At 37.0% G+C, this 5,869-nt stretch overlaps 1 non-coding gene across 1 annotated transcript; it reads left to right on the top strand.

Moving 5' to 3' along the window:
* Nucleotides 1-4,156: 4,156 nt before the first annotated feature.
* On the top strand, nt 4,157-4,290 carry LOC125121756 (small nucleolar RNA SNORA31). Its single transcript, XR_007133620.1, has one exon. It is a non-coding gene; the product is annotated as a small nucleolar RNA SNORA31 (small nucleolar RNA).
* Nucleotides 4,291-5,869: the final 1,579 nt, after the last annotated feature.

Genomic DNA, 5,869 nt, shown 5'->3' with positions numbered 1-5,869 from the left:
ACCCTGGGAAGCCGCCTAAGTGACCAGGATATCAGACAAGACAGAGGGACCTCAAAGTTGCCAAGAAAAGCACAGAAGTTGGACTGAGAAGGGCAAAGTAGAGTGAGAGATGTACAGATCAGTTGTACCACCACCCTAGACCCCACAGGCTGAGATGCTTGGGCTGGGTCTGGATGCTGAGAATCAGGCTCCAGAGGTCAGTTCCAAAGAGATTAGGGTTGGCTGCAAGGAGAAAACCTGAGGGGCAGAGGTGCAGCGTGCCACAGCTGGGGAGTGGTGAGCTACAGGCTGGGGAGTGGAATGCCACAGATGAGGAAACCCAGGAGGAGGTCTGGGTCCTCAGGAGAAGCAAGGCACCATTACTGGGGAGGATGAGAGGAGGAGGGGAGAACCACCATAGGAACTTCTCTTCACATGCACAGGCTCTCAGATGGGGAGCACCTCTGGCACAGACTATGGGTGGCAAGAAGCCACTTGCTCAGGCTATGGGAGAATGGGCATTTCTTGTGTGGGCTCACACCAAAGAAAGAGACAGCAAATATCCAAACTCCTACAGCAAAAAAATAGTAAACCCCCACAAAATACAAAGAGGTGATCTTGCATAGAAGTAGCCCTCCAAGACTACAGTTTGGCTTCCCTAAACTCACAGAAAAACAAAAACATAAGCAAGATGAAGAAGTTCAGGAACCATTCCCAGTTAAAAGAACAGGAGAATTCACCTGAAACAGTCAACAATGAAACAGACCTCTGCAGCCTGACAGAAACTGAGTTCAAAAGGGAGGTAGTGAAAATACTGAAGGAATTAAGGCTGAATCATGGAATTAAGAGAGGGTATGAACAGTAATGAAAATTCCCTCAGAAAGGAAGTAATAAGGAGGAGCCAAGATAAACTAGAACATTCATTTGCAGAGATGCAAACTGGGCTAAAGCCAATAACAAGCAGAATGAATAAAGCAGAGGAATGAATTAGCGACTTGGAAGATAGAATAATGGAAATCACCCAATCAAGACAGCAGACAGAAAACCTAATGAAAAAACACAAAAGGAATATAAGAGATTTATGAGATAATAAAAAGCAGGCCAATCTATGCATAATAGGAATTTTAGAAGGAGAAGAAAAAGAAAAGGGGGTTGAAAATATATTTGAAGATATTATGTCTGAAAACTTTCCAAATCTAATGAAAACAGATATCAAGATACAGGAAGCACAGAGGGCCCTGAACAAGTTGAACACAAATAGGACCACACAAAGACATATAATAATGAAAATGGCAACAGTTAAAGATAAAGAGAGGATTCTAAGGGCAGCAAAAGAAAAAAAAAGTGTTAATTATAAGAGAACCCACGTAAGGCTATCAGCTGATTTCTCTACAGAAACACTACAGGCAAGAAGATAGTGGCAAGATATATTCAAAGTTCTGAAAGGAAAAAATTTTCAGCCTAGAATACTCTACCCAGCAAGAATATCATTGAAAATGCAAGGGGAAGTAAAGAATTTCTCCAAAAAACAAAAGTTAAAAGAGTACAGCATTACTAAACCCATTCTAAAAGAAATATTAAAAGGCCTTCTCTAAATAAAAAAAGAAGTAAAAAGAAGTGGTATTGAGGAAATCACAACTGGAAAGCAATCACTTAAATAAGCCAGTATACAGATCTAAAAAAAAAAAAAAAACTACTGTAAAAGTGATGATAAATAAAAGGAAACACAAAAGGATAAACATGAAGATGTTTAAAAAAAGACTTCAAAATCATAGAATGTGGGGAAAGAAAGTAAGAAAATATAGACTTTTTTTTTTTAATAATGTGTTTGAGTCTCTATGTCTATCTGGCTAAAGCAAGCAGATATAGGAGATTTAATGTTATAGAAAAATAGGGTAACCACAAATCAAAATCAAACATTACATTTCCCCCCCCAAAAATAAGAAAAACATGCAAGAATAAAATAAGTGGAAATCATCCAACCACAAAAAAAGGAAGAAAAGAGAAACATAGACTCAAGTGGAAAACAAGGTTTAAAATGGTAATAAATACACATCTATCAATAATTACCTTAAATGTCAATGGACCAAATGCTCCAATCAAAAGACACAGAGTGGCAGATTGGATAAAAGAGCAAAAACCTTCAATCTGCTGTCTACAAGACACTCACCTTAGGGCAAAGGGAACATATAGATTGAAAGTGAGGGGATGGGGAAAGATATTTCATGCCAATGGAAAACACAGGAAAGAAGGAGTTTCAATACTCATATCAGAGAAAATAGACTTTAAAACTAAGGCCATAAAGAAAGACAGAGAAGGACCTATAATGGTAAAAGGATCCATTCAAGAAGAGGATATTACAGTTGTCAATATATATGCCCCTAATAGATGAGCATCCAGATACCTAAAACAAATGCTAACAGATATAAAAGGAGAAATTGATGGAAATACAATCATAGTAGGATATTTTAACACCCGATTCTCATCAATGGACAGATCCTCTAGACAGAAAATCAATAAGACAACAGAGATCATAAAGGACACAATAGAAAAGTTATTCTTAATTGACATTTTCAGGACATTACATCCAAAAAAAACAGAATATACCTTCTTCTTAAGTGCACATGGAACATTCTCAGGGGCTGATCACATACTGGGGCACAAAGCTAACCTCAACAAATTTAAGAGTATAGAAATTATTTCAAGCATCTTCTCTGACAACAATGGCATGAAACTAGAAATCAACCACATGAAAAAAAACATGAGAAAAAGCTAATTACATGAAGACTTAACAACATGCTACCAAAGGAAAAAAAAAAAACAGTGGGTCAATAAGGAAATCAAGAAGGAAATTAAATTAATAAAAACCTGGAGAGAAATGATAATGAAGACACAGCCATTCAAAATCTATGGGATGCCACAAAAGCAGTGCCTAGAGGGAAATTCATAGAGATACAGGCCTTCCTCAAAAAAGAAGAAAAATATCAAACTGACAACTTAACCCACCTCCTAAATGAATTAGAAAAAAAAAGAACAAACAAAACCTAAAGTCAGCAGAGGGAATGAAATCCTAAAGGTGAAAGAGGAAATCAATAAAATAGAGATCAAAAAACAATTGAAGAAATCAATAAAACCAAGAGCTGGTTCTTTGAAAACGTAAACAAAATTGACAAACCTCTGCCCAAACTCACCAAGAAGAGGAGAGGAAAAACCCATGTAAGCAAAATAAGAAATGAAAAAGGAGAAATCACAACGGAAACTGCAGAAATAGAAAAAAACCTTGAGAGAATACTATGAATAATTATATACCAACAAATTGGACAACCTAGAAGAAATGGACACCTTTCCACACAAACTGAACCAAGAATAAATAGATCAACTGAACATAGAAAAACAAATGGAATAGGTCATAAAAAACACTCCCTACAAATAAAAGTCTAGGACCAGATGGCTTCATAGGGGAATTCTACCAAACATACAAATAGGAACGTGTGCCCATCCTCGTTAAACTTTTTCAAAAGGCTGAAGAAGAAGGAACACTCCCAAAGACATTCTATGAAGCAACCATCACCCTAATACCAAAACCAGACAACGATACTACCAAAAAAGAAACTATGGGCCAATATCTTTGATGAATATAGACACAAAAATTCTCACCAAATGTTAGCCAACCAAATCCAACAACATATAAAAAATATCATACACCATGAACAAGGAGATTCATCCCAAGTTCACAAGGATGGTTCAACATGCAAAAATCAATCAATGTCATACACCACATTAAAAAAAGTCAAAAACCACCTAATCATCTCAACAGATGCAGAGAAAGCATTTGGCAAAGTCCAACATCCACACATGATCAAAACTCTTACTAAAGTGGGTACAGAGGGAACATAATTAACATAATCAAAACCATTAATGACGAAACTTTAGAAAATATAGTATTCAATGGAGAAAAGCTGAAAGCCTTGCCACTAATATCTGGAACAAGACAAGGGTATCTACTCTCCCCACTGTTATTCAAAATAATATTTGAAGTCCTTGTCACAGTGATCAGATAAACAAAAGAAATAAAAGGCATACAAGTTGGAAGAAAAAGGTAAAATTGTCACTGTGTGAATGTGACATTATCCTGTACATGGAAAACCCTAAGAACTCTACACAAAAATCACTCAAAATGCATCTATTTGACAGGTCTGTAGCAGTTACTGTCTGCTACTCAGGTTTCCACGACTGATGCAAGAAGAAGGCATCCTCGCACTTTCTGTCTGTCTGATTGTGGCAGCCCAGATTGAATGTAGGAATACAGGGGGAAATATTTTGCAATTCATAAATCTTTACCTAAAAGCCTGCTTTACTCCAAAGAATTTTAAGTTTATTGGAAAAAAAATCACTCAAGCTGATCATGAATTCAGCAAAGTAGCAGGACATAAGATTAACATTCAGAAATCAGTCACATTTCTCTCTACTAACAATGAAATATTAGAAATGAAATACAAAAATTAAATACCTTTTAAAATCGCACCCCCAAAAATCAAATACCTGGGAATAAAACTGACCAAGGAGGTGAAAGATTTATATGCTTAAAACTATAAAACATTAATCAAGGAAATTAAAGAGGATTCAATGAAGTGGAAAGATAGTCCATGCTCCTGGGTTGGAAAAATTAATATTGTAAAAATGGCCATACTACCCAAAGCAATCTACAGATTCAATGCAATCCCTATCAAATTACCCATGATATTTTTCACAGACCGAGAACAAACAATCCAAAAATTTATATGGAACCACAAAAGACTCAGAATTGCCAAAGCAATGATGAGGAACAAAAACCAAGCAGGAGGCATCACTCTCTCAGACCTCAGGCAATATTACTTAGCCACAGTCATCAAGACAGTGTGGTACTGGTACCAAAATACACATATAGTCCAATGGAACAGAATAGACAACTCAGAAATAAACCCAGACACCTATAGTCAATTAATCTTCAAAAAAGGAGGCAAGAACATAAAATGCAAAAAAACCTGTCTTTTCAGTAAGTATTGCTGGGAAACCTTGACAGCAGCATGCAAAGCATTGAAACTAGAACACACCCTCACACCATGCACACAAATAAACTCAAAATGGCTGAAAGACTTAAATATACGACAGGACACCATCAAACTCCTAGAAGAAAACATAGGCAAACACTCTCTGACATCAACATCATGAATATTTTTCAGGTTAGTCTCCCAAAGCAACAGAAATAAAAGCAAAAATAAACCAATGCAGGAGTTCCCGTCATGTCTCAGTGGTTAACAAGTCATACTGGGAACCATGAGGTTGCGGGTTCGATCCCTGGCCTTGATCAGTGGGTTGAGGATCCAGCATTGCCTTGAGCTGCGGTGTAGGTCTCAGACGTGGCTAGGATCTGGCATTGCTGTAGCTGTGGCATAGGCCAGTGGCTACAGCTCCAATTAGACCCCTAGCCTGGGAACCTCTATATGCCATGGGAGGTGCCCTAGAAAAAGGCCAAAAGACAAAAATAATAATAATAATAATATAAACAAATGGGGCCGAATCAAACTGACAAGCTTTTGTACAGCAAAGGAAACCAAAAAGAAAACAAAAAGACAACTTTCAGAATGGGAGAAAATAGTTTCAAATGATGCACCTGACGAGGACTTAATCGCTAAAATATACAAACAACTTATACAACTCAACAGCAAAAAAGCCAACAACCCAATGGAAAAATGGGCAAAAGACCTGAATAGACATTTCTTCAAAGATATACATATGTTCAATAAGCAGAGGAAATATGCTCAACATCCCCAGTTATTAGAGAAATGCCAATCAAAACTACCATGAGATACCACCTCACACCAGTCAGAATGGCCATCATTAATAAGTT

This window comes from Phacochoerus africanus, chromosome 2, assembly GCF_016906955.1.
Source record: "Phacochoerus africanus isolate WHEZ1 chromosome 2, ROS_Pafr_v1, whole genome shotgun sequence".
In the NCBI taxonomy this organism is placed as follows: Eukaryota; Metazoa; Chordata; class Mammalia; order Artiodactyla; family Suidae; genus Phacochoerus; species Phacochoerus africanus.
The sequence above is the reverse complement of the archived record's forward strand: the minus strand, read 5'-3'. Positions and strand labels throughout refer to the sequence as shown.